Source organism: Anabrus simplex, chromosome 1 (assembly GCF_040414725.1).
Source record: "Anabrus simplex isolate iqAnaSimp1 chromosome 1, ASM4041472v1, whole genome shotgun sequence".
Classification (NCBI taxonomy): domain Eukaryota; kingdom Metazoa; phylum Arthropoda; class Insecta; order Orthoptera; family Tettigoniidae; genus Anabrus; species Anabrus simplex.
In genome coordinates this window covers 1649154719-1649166768 of record NC_090265.1, presented here as the reverse complement: position 1 = coordinate 1649166768, position 12050 = coordinate 1649154719, and the positions used below count along the sequence as shown (strand labels likewise).

General features: G+C 41.1%; 1 protein-coding gene across 2 annotated transcripts in view; it reads right to left on the bottom strand.

Moving 5' to 3' along the window:
- Nucleotides 1-12050, bottom strand: part of LOC136858661 (peroxidasin homolog) — a 990357-nt gene that overhangs the window by 763389 nt on the left and 214918 nt on the right. The window lies entirely within an intron of this gene.

Genomic DNA, 12050 nt, shown 5'->3' with positions numbered 1-12050 from the left:
ACATTGTTCAAGTCGAAATTTCTTTTCGCATTTCACTTGACTCGAATATACTTGACAACTGACGACAACGCCATCAGTTGAATAATCGCTATTATCTGGCATCCACTGATTTAATAATTACTTTCCGCTGTTCTTCTCTGTAGACATTTTGAGTAAACTAATGCATATGCACACTCACAATAATGTAACACATTTAGTGAAGAAACTCCTCACAAAACTAACCCCTAGCCAGGCAGCATGCTTGTATAAAATACTGTTGTCTCGTTATCTGTTACCCAGAAAGCAGATGTTCAACACACAGGCGAAACCAATTTTGTTCGATATTTTCTTTAAAAAAAGAAAATTTGAAATGTATATGCTGTAATGTTTAGAATATGCAATAAATCCAATTAACCCACGAAATACGCATTTCCATATGCACATATGCATTTTCAAAAATCCTGTTCTTAATGAAGACTAAGAATGAATTGCCTTTACAGTTCCTAACGGAGGCCAGCACTTATTACGCTAGCATTTTAGTACATCAGTTTTCAACTACAGTGGGACCTCGATATCTTGATTCACCTCGGGAGCTAAATTTTATTTCGAGTTATGGTAATTTCAAGATATAAAGACTATCCTTTTTGGACATGTGTAGCACATAATTGAATCATAGGTATCTACGGGCTTGTACTGAATAGATTATTTCTAACAGCACTTAAAAATATACAAACAAACTCGATTTTACGGCATCCTTTTTTTTTGTTTTTTTTTTTTTTGGTTTTGTTTTGTAACTTGCTTTACGTCGCACCGACACAGATATATCTTATGGCGACGATGGGAAAGGAAAGGACTAGGAGTGAAATTTGCTGTAGGTGTGTTTTAACTATGGGTGGGGAGCGAGGTGCACCAGAATTGTCAATCGCATGTGGGGACAGGGCTTCGCGTGGCTGAGTCTTGTCAGGAGAAGTTTCTAAAATGGTTGGTGCCCAAGACAAGTTACGAAGCCAGGGCACCAAATTGTTTGATAAATTGGTTTTCTTCTGCTGGGTTGCATGGTTTCTGTTGCCTTGGGAAAGATATATACAGTGGCAGTAACCTGAAGAAAAAGCTCTAATGTTACCGTGGAGGAGTGCCAAAACCAATTGGATAATTATATGAGCATCGAACATAGATGGACTCCCCGTAGAGACGCCTGATATTCTAATTACATGCTTACGTTATGACACCAGAACTATGATAAACGCATGCTATAATGTGCTGAAGGTGGTTCATGACGAAAGGGACCAGTATGCGAAGAACTGAATAGATTGTATCGTATGCTTCAGATTGGCCTCCAGAGTGCACAAGCTCCAAATTCTGCGAGGTACTAAGAGACGGATGTCAAGATAGTGTAGTAGGCACCCAAAAATAGAATGATGGCCTGCTATTGAAGATGTTCTTTTTTGAATGCTGCAAGAGAGTGAGAAGGTTCAAATAAGAACTAGTGAAGAAAGAGAACGTGATTATTAAACCCTTTCAGATGTCATTAACTTCCTAGGGATAGAAAATTAATTGTTATTTTATTCTTGTGGGCGCACGAAACGAATACCATAGTTACTGAAAATATTTGGATAAATGTTATTAACATTTGTGGCATATTCATATTTACTTGCAAGTTACACCGTAGGCAGTCACTACTATTTTTAACGACTTTTGAATACATACTGTTTAAAATATGAATTATATTCAAATGATTATCTTCCATAACTTTAAATAACACTCTATACTAATATTATAAAAGAAGAAATGTTGTGAGTTTGCCTGTGTGTATGGAGAACACTCACACGATTTCTGTAACTTAATTCTTCTACCTTTAGAAACCTATTTCTTCAAGTTTTTCATAGGCCACGTATATTTATTCCTGCTTATCAGGAGCGCAGGTATTTTTTAAGTACAGCGATTTGGAATAATGGTTCGTCCGGAACCCTTAAAAGTGAATACGCTCCCTAAACTGTTAGTCCTGCATACCATCATACAATAGCAGGTTTAAATAAAATGGATCGGGGCATTCAAAATGAGGATATAAAATAACCCTTCAAGTTGCATTTTTCATGCAGACAACTGAGGCAAGTAACGTAATCATTTCATACGAGGTACGCAGACAAAATATCCCTTAAATGCTTTCAAAGGAGCTCTCATAACGTCTTAAATAATAGTTGTGATGTGAAATCAATTTTTTTGGTTTCTAGGTGTCAAGAAACGTGAAGATTCGAAGGCTCAACTGACGGTCGAATATTTGCATGAATACAGGACTTCCTTTACTTCTGTCATCGAATGGGAGTGGTTCCAAACAGAATGGCTGCAGAGACTATTACTAAGTGGTGAATTATGGATGATAATATTGTGAGTTAAATGCTCGGGTCCAATCCTCATACCCCTGATCCCTTTATCACACTGATGATTGCTGGACAGTATTTTCAGTACAATCCCTATATTTCTTTGTTCATCCTCTTTCACAATCATCCAATGATATTCCAGTCAATGCACGAATTCCATAGTTATTTTCTTCCTCTATTAAACAGGTTTCTTAAGACAGAATGCCTATCTGTATTTTGGCGAATGCGTAATTCAGCAAAATTAAGAATAAAGGATAAACAATTTGAAATAAATGAAGAGTGCATTCCATGATTAAAAATTTAAATTCGTATAATGAATTTATATTTTTTCCTTCCTAACTCTACCACGTGCCTGAAAACTGCAATTTACTTTTTTGTAAGAGCATTTCACACATGTGGCCTAGAGTGCACGTACTTCTAACATGGAGTCAAGAAAAATTGTAGGAAAATGCATGTATCAAATGTAAAAACCTACGGAAAATGATGCCACACAGAAAGCGATAGATTTTTATTTACTTACAAATTGCTTTACGTCCCACCGACACAGGTATGTCTTATGGCGATGATGGCATAGTACAGGACTAGAAGTAGGAAAGAAGCGGCCATGGCCTTAATTAAGTTACAGCCCCAGTATTTTCCTGGGGTAAAGATGAGAAACCACGGAAGACCATCTTCAGAGCTGCCCACAGTTGGGTTCGAACCCCACTGTCTCCCGAATACAAGCTATTAGTTACATAATCCAAGCTGCATAGCTATTTGACCGGTAACGATAGATTTTAATGACGAGTATTAGGCTATATTCGTTACAATAATTCGATCAGTTGAATCGCTTTAGGAATATTTCGCGAAAACGTATGCGCATCTACTACTGTACCGAGCTCGATAGTTGCAGTCGCTTAAGTGCGACCAGTATCCAGCTTTCGGGAGATAGTGGCTTCGTACCCCACTGTCGGCAGCCCTGAAGGCCGTTTTCCGTGATTTCCCATTTTCATACCAGGCAAATGCTGGGGCTGTACGTTAATTAAGGCCACGGCTGCTTCCTTCCCGCTCCTAGACCTTTACTATTCCATCGTCGCAAAATGACCCATACGTGTCAGTGCGACGTAAGGCAACTTGTAAACAAAATAAAATCTATTATCTATACTAGATTCAGCTCGACGGAGCGAGTTGACTGGGCGGTTCAGGCCGTGTAACAGTTAGCTTGCTTTCGGGAGGTAGCAGATTCGAAGCCCATTGTCGGCTGCCCTGAAGATTGTTTTCCTTGGTTTCTTATTTTCATGCTAGGCTGCACCTTAACTTACCCGTTTCGTTCACTGTTCGAAGAAATGGAATGCAAAATGTCTTTGGGATTTGTTTTCACTGTTGAGAGATAACTGACGGTGGGTACCTCAAGCTTAAGTACAAGCCCAACAGCTCAAAGAGTTTTCAAGTGTTTTATATGACTTTCACGAAGCAGTGAGTCACTAAAGATTGTTATATTCTACATAATGATAGACAATGACAGCATGAAAAATGTGAGTAATGCATTTTTTATGAAGAACTTATAATTCTTGCTGTGTTGCATAGTTGATATGTTGTCTTCTGATATAGTGGTCTATAAATGTGAATACTTCCGGCTTATATTCGTAAAGCAAGTTACTGAAATAAGTTTCCAAGAAGTGTTGTGGCCACGGCCTTTCAAGCAGTATATCAGTGTTGATATTCTTGTCTTATCTTATCGAGAAGGTGGATAATGTAGAAAAAGGAAAAAATGAAAGAAGAAAAAGTAGGACACTATCATTTCTTTCCCAGTCGTAGACCTATCTCATTCCATCCTCGCGATAAAGACAGGCTGAGTCGATGCGACGTAAAAATATACGATTTAACTCGCTTGCATTTGGCCGTGAAAGAGTGGAGAGAAGGAGGGTTCACCCCTTCTACTTGAGTGGAGAGAGAATCAAAAATTGTGGAGAGGTAACACGCTGCTACAAGAACGAGCGAATGCGTCATGTGTCCCTTCTGAGAGCTATGCTCGCACTGACAAGCTTCACATACGGCTCGCATGGAGCGCTGAGGCACAGCTCTTGTCTCACGAAAGCCAGATCTGAACAACTCACAGAAAGCCAGATGTGAAGAACTATTAGCTGAAATGAATATCAGTTAATATCAGGCCATAAGCCAATATACTGTTCCATTAAAAAAATCAAAATTGTCTTATTAATGACAGCTTAGCAAGGTACTTTTGTAAAAAGGTATTTACTGTGAATATATCATCAAGCTCTGTGATGTAGTGGTTAGTGTGATTAGCTGCCATCCCCGGAGGTCCGAGTTCGATTTCCGGCTCTGCCACGGAATTTGAAGGGCTGGAACGGGGTCACTCAGCCTCGCGAGGTCAACCGAGTAAAGGTGGGTTCGATTCCCACCTCAGCCATCCTGGTAGTGGTTTTCCGTGGATTCCCACTTCTCCTCAAGGCAAATAACGGGATGGTACCTAACTTAAAGCCACGACCGCTTCCTTCCCTCTTCCTTGTCTATCCCATCCAATCTTCCCATCCTCTCGCAAGGCTCCTGTTCAGCACAGCAGGTGAGGCCGCCTGGGCGAGGTACTCATCAACCTCCCCAGTTGTATCCCCCGACACAGAGTCTGAAGCTCTAGGACACTGCCCTTTAGGTGGTAGAGGTAGCATCCCTCGCTGAGTCCGAGAGAGAAACCGACCCTAGAGGGTAAACAGGCATATAAGAAGAAGATACTATCAAGCCGCAAGTACTGTAGTAGCATATTAGACAATTAAATTACGTGTGTGTCTTTGTATTTAATGTTAATTTTTATTAATTGTGGATTAAGTATATGCTTTGTTTTTACTTGTTCAATAAACGGTTTACCTATCCTCCAAAGCACATTTTCAGGTGTCGATGTGACTTAAACCTAGAGAATGAAATGGCTTCAAAAATCATTGGGCAAAGCTTGAGACCTGTTAAATTCCATAACGTTGTTTTAATATATTTTTCTTTAAACGGAGCAACGAACCCACTGTTGGTAGCCCTGAAGATGTTTTTCCGAGGTTTCCAATTTTCACACCAGGCAAATGCTTGGGCTGTACCGTAATTAAGACCACGGCCATTTCCTTGAAACTTCTAGCCCAACCCTATCCCATCGCCGACATAACGTCTATCTGTGCCGGTGCGAAGTAAACTTGTAAGGAAAAAAATCTTTAATTGATTTGTTAAGAATGTTTTGTATGCTCCGCAAATATGGTTGACAATGAACAAAATTTACAAATATTTAAATAGTTTACAATGTTAATACAGTTTAGGGTTTTGATACAATCCTTCATACTTCGCGATAGCACTTAAGTAATTGTCATCTTCTTCGTTTTTCAACAGTGATAGATTTAAGTGACGGTAGACTGATTGAATTATCCATGATGCACGGGGCGATATCGATCAATAATTTATTTTTCACTTAAACATGTGTATGTCTCAAATGTAGGTGCATGCTATCAGTAGTTGAAATCATTAAAAGTTATAATGGAGAAAATGATCATACAAAATTATTTGTGAAACATAAATTGCAGATTTAAGAAAGTTAATTTACCATACAGTAATTTGAATGTTGCACTACATTTACAATAGTCGAAAGTCACCAATGTGATATCGAACACATCACACAATTTATATAAGTTATTGAATCTTACCGGTAATGCCATCTACTGCACGTTTCTGAATGAATGCGGTTAGGGTCGCGCAGCTGTGAGCTTGCATCCGGGAGATAGTGGGTTCGAACCCCACTGTCGGTAGCCCTGAAGATGGTTTTCCGTGGTTTCCCATTTTCACACGAGGCAATGCTGGGGCTGTACTGTAATTAAGTCCACGACCGCTTCCTTCCCACTCCTAGGCTTTTCCTATCCCATTGTCGCCATAAGACCTATCTGTGTCGATGCGACGTAAAGCAAATAGCAAATAGAATATTTTTTCTCTTTTCAGGCTTACGCATTCCACCTCGCACACTTTGTCACTTTTCTCTACCTATCCTAGATGTTAAATCTTGTGGAAGACTATATTTATCCTATATTCTAAGAAATTAACTTCTCGCACATCTTTGACTGGTTTTTATTTTTTTCCTACCATTCCGTTGAAGAATTTGCTAACCGTATACAGGGAGGTTGAGAAAAAGCGTGATCGAGGTATATGAGCGTTAGAGTGTTGGTCATACTGATAAATGTATTTTTTTAATAATTCCATACAGCACGTCGTTAGCATTTAACCAGCTGCTGAAGTTACCCAATCAGATCGGTTCATGGGCGAATTCAAATGGGCTATGCGAGACGGTGTTGCAAAAAGTGCACGCGGCTTAAGACCGGCTTGAGCGCACCAATCGAAGAACAGACTTCATCAGGGGAGAGATTTGAACATGGGCCTCCGAGTTAAACTCCCGGTGTTATTGTAATAGTGATTTCTCGGCTGGTTTTAACACACGTGCAGATTTAGCAACACCGCCTCGCAACCACCATTTGAATTGGCTCGCGAAGCGATGTGATAGGCCAACTACAGCAGCTGTCAAAATGATAACGGACCGAAATATTGAATTATTTTATTCCAATTATTTATCAGCATGAGCGACTCTCTAACGTTCATATACCCGGCTCACGTTGTTCACGACCACCCTGTTTAATTATTTCTGTAGATAAGCTAATTTATACAGTAATTCCTGCAATGTCGTGCGGCTTCTGCAGAGACCTGGCTTAGATATCTCTAGTTGCCTCCCATCGGCGACCTGCGAGTCTGGGTGAGTAGTGGTGATGATGATGAAGAAGTAGAGAAAGGGTGAAACAGGCTCTCTAATCAAAGCTTACTCTTGCCGAGTAACACCAAGGGGTCTACTCAAGGCTTAAAGTCCTCTCCCGACGGACGGATCCCCCTCCGCAGAGTCATGTGCCCTTACTCTGTAAGAACACTGAGGAGAGGTTTGGAATTGAACCCAGGTGTTTGGTATCCAATCTAGTGATTAGAAATTACATTCCTCCATTTCTTCTACCCTGCTGGCCAACATTGTGATGATGAATATTTTTCCACCATTGAGATTTGAACCAGGTAACCTCGGTGGCAGGTCATACAGACTTGATTCCTTAACAATCATGTCTACCAGACGTACAGTAACTCCTAAGAAGAATGTCAAATACCAGGAAAATTCAGACATTGCACACATTGAAGGAAAATGAACAATCCACAGACGTGGAATCAGGTAACCCTGAATGGCGATTCTAACATTTTGCCGAAGATGCTCTATTTTCACGGGTTACAACCGGTAACTTCTTTCCATGTCCGCCTCAGTGGTATAGTGGTTAGCGTTATTAACTACCACCCCCGGAGGCCTGGGTTCGATTCTCGGCTCTGCCACGAAATTTTAAAAGTAGTATGAGGGCTGGAATGGGGATCACCCAGCCCTGAGAGGTCAAATGAGTAGAGGTGTGTTCGATTCCTACATCCTCGAAGTGGTTTTCCGTGGTTTCCCACTTCTCTTCCAGGCAAATGCCGAGATGGTACCAAACTTAGGGCCATGGCCGATTCCTTCCCTCTTCCTTGTCCATCCCTTCCAATCTTCCCATCCCCTCACTAGGCTCCCGGTTCAGCATAGCAGGTGAGGCTGCCTGTGAGAGGTACTGGTCCGCATTCCCAGTTGTATCCCCCGACCAAAAGTCTCCTGCTCTAGGACACTCCCCTTGAGGCGGTGGAGGTGGAATCCCTCGCTGAGTCCGAGGGAAGAACCAACCCTGGAGGGTAAACAGATTAAGAAAGGAAGAAAGATCTTCTTCCCAATCTCTAAAATGAGATCTTCGGCTTATTTTCTCCAAAAGCCCAAACTCTCAACGGCAAAAGTGACAAATATGACGTTTCGATTATATTGTTATATTTTAGCCGCTTGCTGAATAGTCCACAGCCGTTCGCAATCATTCGAACGGGTTAGGATCGGAATGAGTGACGACCCCAACTAGCGGCGCGGACAGGCATGATGCCGACTGCCGAAGCCTGTCGCACTCCTCTATGGCAATGATTAATCACTGACAGATGAAATGAAATGATATTGGAATGTTTTACTGGAATGGAAGATGCCAGATGAAAACCTGTCCCACCTCCACTTTGTACAGCACGAATCTCACAAGGACTGAGCGGGATTTGAACCACGGAACCCAGCTGTGAGACGTCGGCACACCACCGCCCGAGCTACGGATTAACCACTTGTTATGTTTTGCAAATTCTGCAGCATAGAATGTAAAGCTCAGTGTAGATGTTACGTGACGCTGGCAATGCGTATAGACATGTAGTATCTAATGTTAATGATTTCTCCTGGACCATGGAACTAGGGTTATTCCGTCTGGTCGCTTACCATCAGGTCGACTAATTCAATTAGGTTCCAGTACTAATGAGATTAGTATTGATGTTAGTGCTCTTTTGATAGGGTCATTGAGTGACCAATGTCTCAAATATCATGAATTTCTCTGTTGTTTCGTATAGTAGTGGGTGCCTCAGCGATTTTCCAGGGCGTCCGAAAAAAATATATACATTGCACTTTCTTCAATAATAGGCTATTGAAACTATAAAAGTATAAAAACTATCATGCAAAGACGAAGGACAAAACAGTCTACTAAATCTGCTTTCAAGGCCAGATGGCACAACAATTTTGTGGCGAAATAGAACCGCGACATGATAAGACGTTCCACAAGGTTTCGCCTACGCATGGTATAGGCCTATAGATATTTGTAATAATATCTGTGAGGAAACTGTGAAATATTTGAGATGTTTTGAAAACTCCCGGTATGTCAAAATATCTTCCTTGAAGGAATGATCAGGCCTACCGGAAATCAAAACAGTTAGAAAGAATGAGTCAAAGACAATCAAGAAAGCCCAGGATATTCGAGGCTAAGGGTCTATATACAGCGTGACAAAGCCGAGACGGCCGAACACCGCGAAACACAACCAAGTAGGACTGAACTTACTCCTCCCGTCTAGCCTGTGGAGATAGATAAGACCTAAAACACCAAAAAGTTACAACCGAGTCGATGGCGATTGGAAATAGTGTGATTTCACAACATTCGTAAGAAGAAAGCGTCAACTCGGCACACACACACTGTAACAACCACTCAGCACTCACGCTCGAATTGTACGCCTAGAAGACCTGCGGCCGTGGACTCAATACAGCCTGCAACAATTTTAACATGGATATGTTTTTGGGCTGGGGGTCTAATTTGGAAAGTTATCAGTTTCGCGACACTATTGTAACAATGGAAACTAGTGTTCGTCTATGTATGCTTGTTCAGTAGCGTCATATTCCAAATGTGCGTGTTCTTCCCGTTACTAAGAGCTTGGGAAAATCTCCATCAAATGAACTCCGTTCTACTCCTCAGTCGAGAATTAAAATCCTTGAACTATCCTGAAAACGAAACCAGGGCCTTGGAATAAGAGACGGGCACGCTACCTCTTTATTGTCCCGTTTTCAATTTCATTTACCAGACTCCGTTATCCTCCTATGTCTCTAAGGACTTCAGTATTGCTCGTCATTTCAATACAACTTATCCTCTGCATTCTCCCCCGTACCCACATTTCAATTGATTCCATTGTTTCCTTTTCCTGCTCTCCTAATATCAAGATTTCGCATCTGTACAGAAGCACGCTCCATACAAAGATTTTTGCAGATGCCTTCCGAGTTCCTATATGGTTGTTGGACAGCAGATGTTATTTTTATCTTGTAAGGAACTCTTTGTCACTGCCACCCTTTTCGTGACTTCTCATATGCTCCGATTATCACTCGTGATGAGGGTTCCCAGGTAGAAAAACTGTTTCACTAGTTCAATTTTATCAGGATCAATTTTAATGAGGGTTATAGGTGTTTTCCTAATTTACAAATTATCATGGATGTATTCCTGGTATTCATTTTGAGGTTCCATTTGCCTAAAGTTTCCGCTAGTATGTTGATCATTGTCTGCATAATTTTCCCTTGTACTTGTTTACCATTAATTTTTATCTCAGTTGTTTTCCCTTTCATGACTGTGATGGCTTATTCGATTGACATATTGCAGAAATAAGGAGAGAGTGGACATCCTTGTCTAACTCCTCATGTTGGCATTTCTCTTTGTCCCGTTGATTTCAAAATCAGTCTCGTACATTCTGCATACCAGGCATCGTCAATCGAGAGCGAAATGCCTTCGGAGCCAGTTTGCTCCCCGCTCTCAAGGAACGAGAGCAGCTTAGCGAGCAAGTAGGGGAAGAAGTAGGGAAAGTGCATGACGTAGGCCAGTGGCGCAAGTACAGTACGGCCACGGTATGCAACCCACCTGACTGTTGCTATCTTATCACGTGACGAACACCCGTCCCGAGCGGAGCAAGTAACACCGGCTCCCTTGAGCAACTACGTGATGACGTCTGCTGTATACATTTCGTATGAGGCCTATATCCTTACGATAAATTCCTGAATTTTTTCATGGCCAATAATAATTTTAGTATTATATTGAGCATTGTAGTCAGGGTCAACAGCAAACACAGGATACAGTTAATGGGCGATTCCAATGCGAGAGTTGGAAATAGAACTGAAGGATACGAAAGGGTTATTGGTAAATGTGGAGAAGATACGGAAGCTAATGGGAATGGGAAGCATTTGCTGGACTTCTGTGCTAGTATGGATTTAGTTGTTGCGAATACATTCACCGCTACACATGGGAAGTTAGGGGTACCACTTCCATAATAGACTATATATTTACCGACTTCGAATTCAGGAAGTCTGTTAGGAATGTACGGGTTTCTCGGGGATTTTTCTATGATACAGATCACTATCTGATCTGTAGTGAACTAAGTATCTCTAGGCCTAGGATAAAGTGAAATCTTTCTGCAAATGAATAAGGGTAGAAAATTTCAAAGACGAGGAAATTAGACAGAAGTACATGGATATGATTAGTGAGAAGATTCGAACAGTGGACAGTAAACAGGTTCAGGATATAGAAAGAGAATGGGTGGCATACAGGGATGATGTAGTAGAAACAGCAAGGGAATGCCTAGGAACGACTGTGTGTAAAGATGGGAAAAAGCGAACATCTTGGTAGAATGATGAAGTGAGAGCAGCTTGTAGACGTAAAAAGAAGGCTTATCAGAAATGGCTCCAAACAAGGATCAATGCATACAGCGAACTGTATGTAGATGAAAGAAACAGAATAACAAATAGCTGTTGAATCCGAAAAGAAGTCGTGGGAAGATCTTGGTAATAAAATGGAAAGGCTAGGTCAAGCAGCAGGGAAACCTTTCTGGACAGTAATAAAGAATCTTAGGAAGGGAGGGAAGAAGGAAATGAACAGTGTTTTAAGTAATTCAGATGAACTCATAATAGATCCCAGGGAATCACTGGAGAGGTGGAGGGAATATTTCGAAAATCTTCTCAACATAAAAGGAAATCTCCCTGGTGGTGTCACGAACAACCAAGCTCATGGGGAGGAAGAAAAGGATGTTGGTGAAATTACGCTTGAGGAAGTGGAAAGGATGGTAAATAAACTCCATTTTCATAAAGCAGCAGGTAGAGATGAAATAAATTAGACCTGAAATGGTGAAGTATATTAGCAAGACAGCGATAAAGTGGCTTCATAGAAAAATAAAATCAGCATGGAGTGTTGGTAAGGTACCTTCAGATTGGACAAAAGCAGTGATATCACCTATCTATAAGAAAGGGAACAG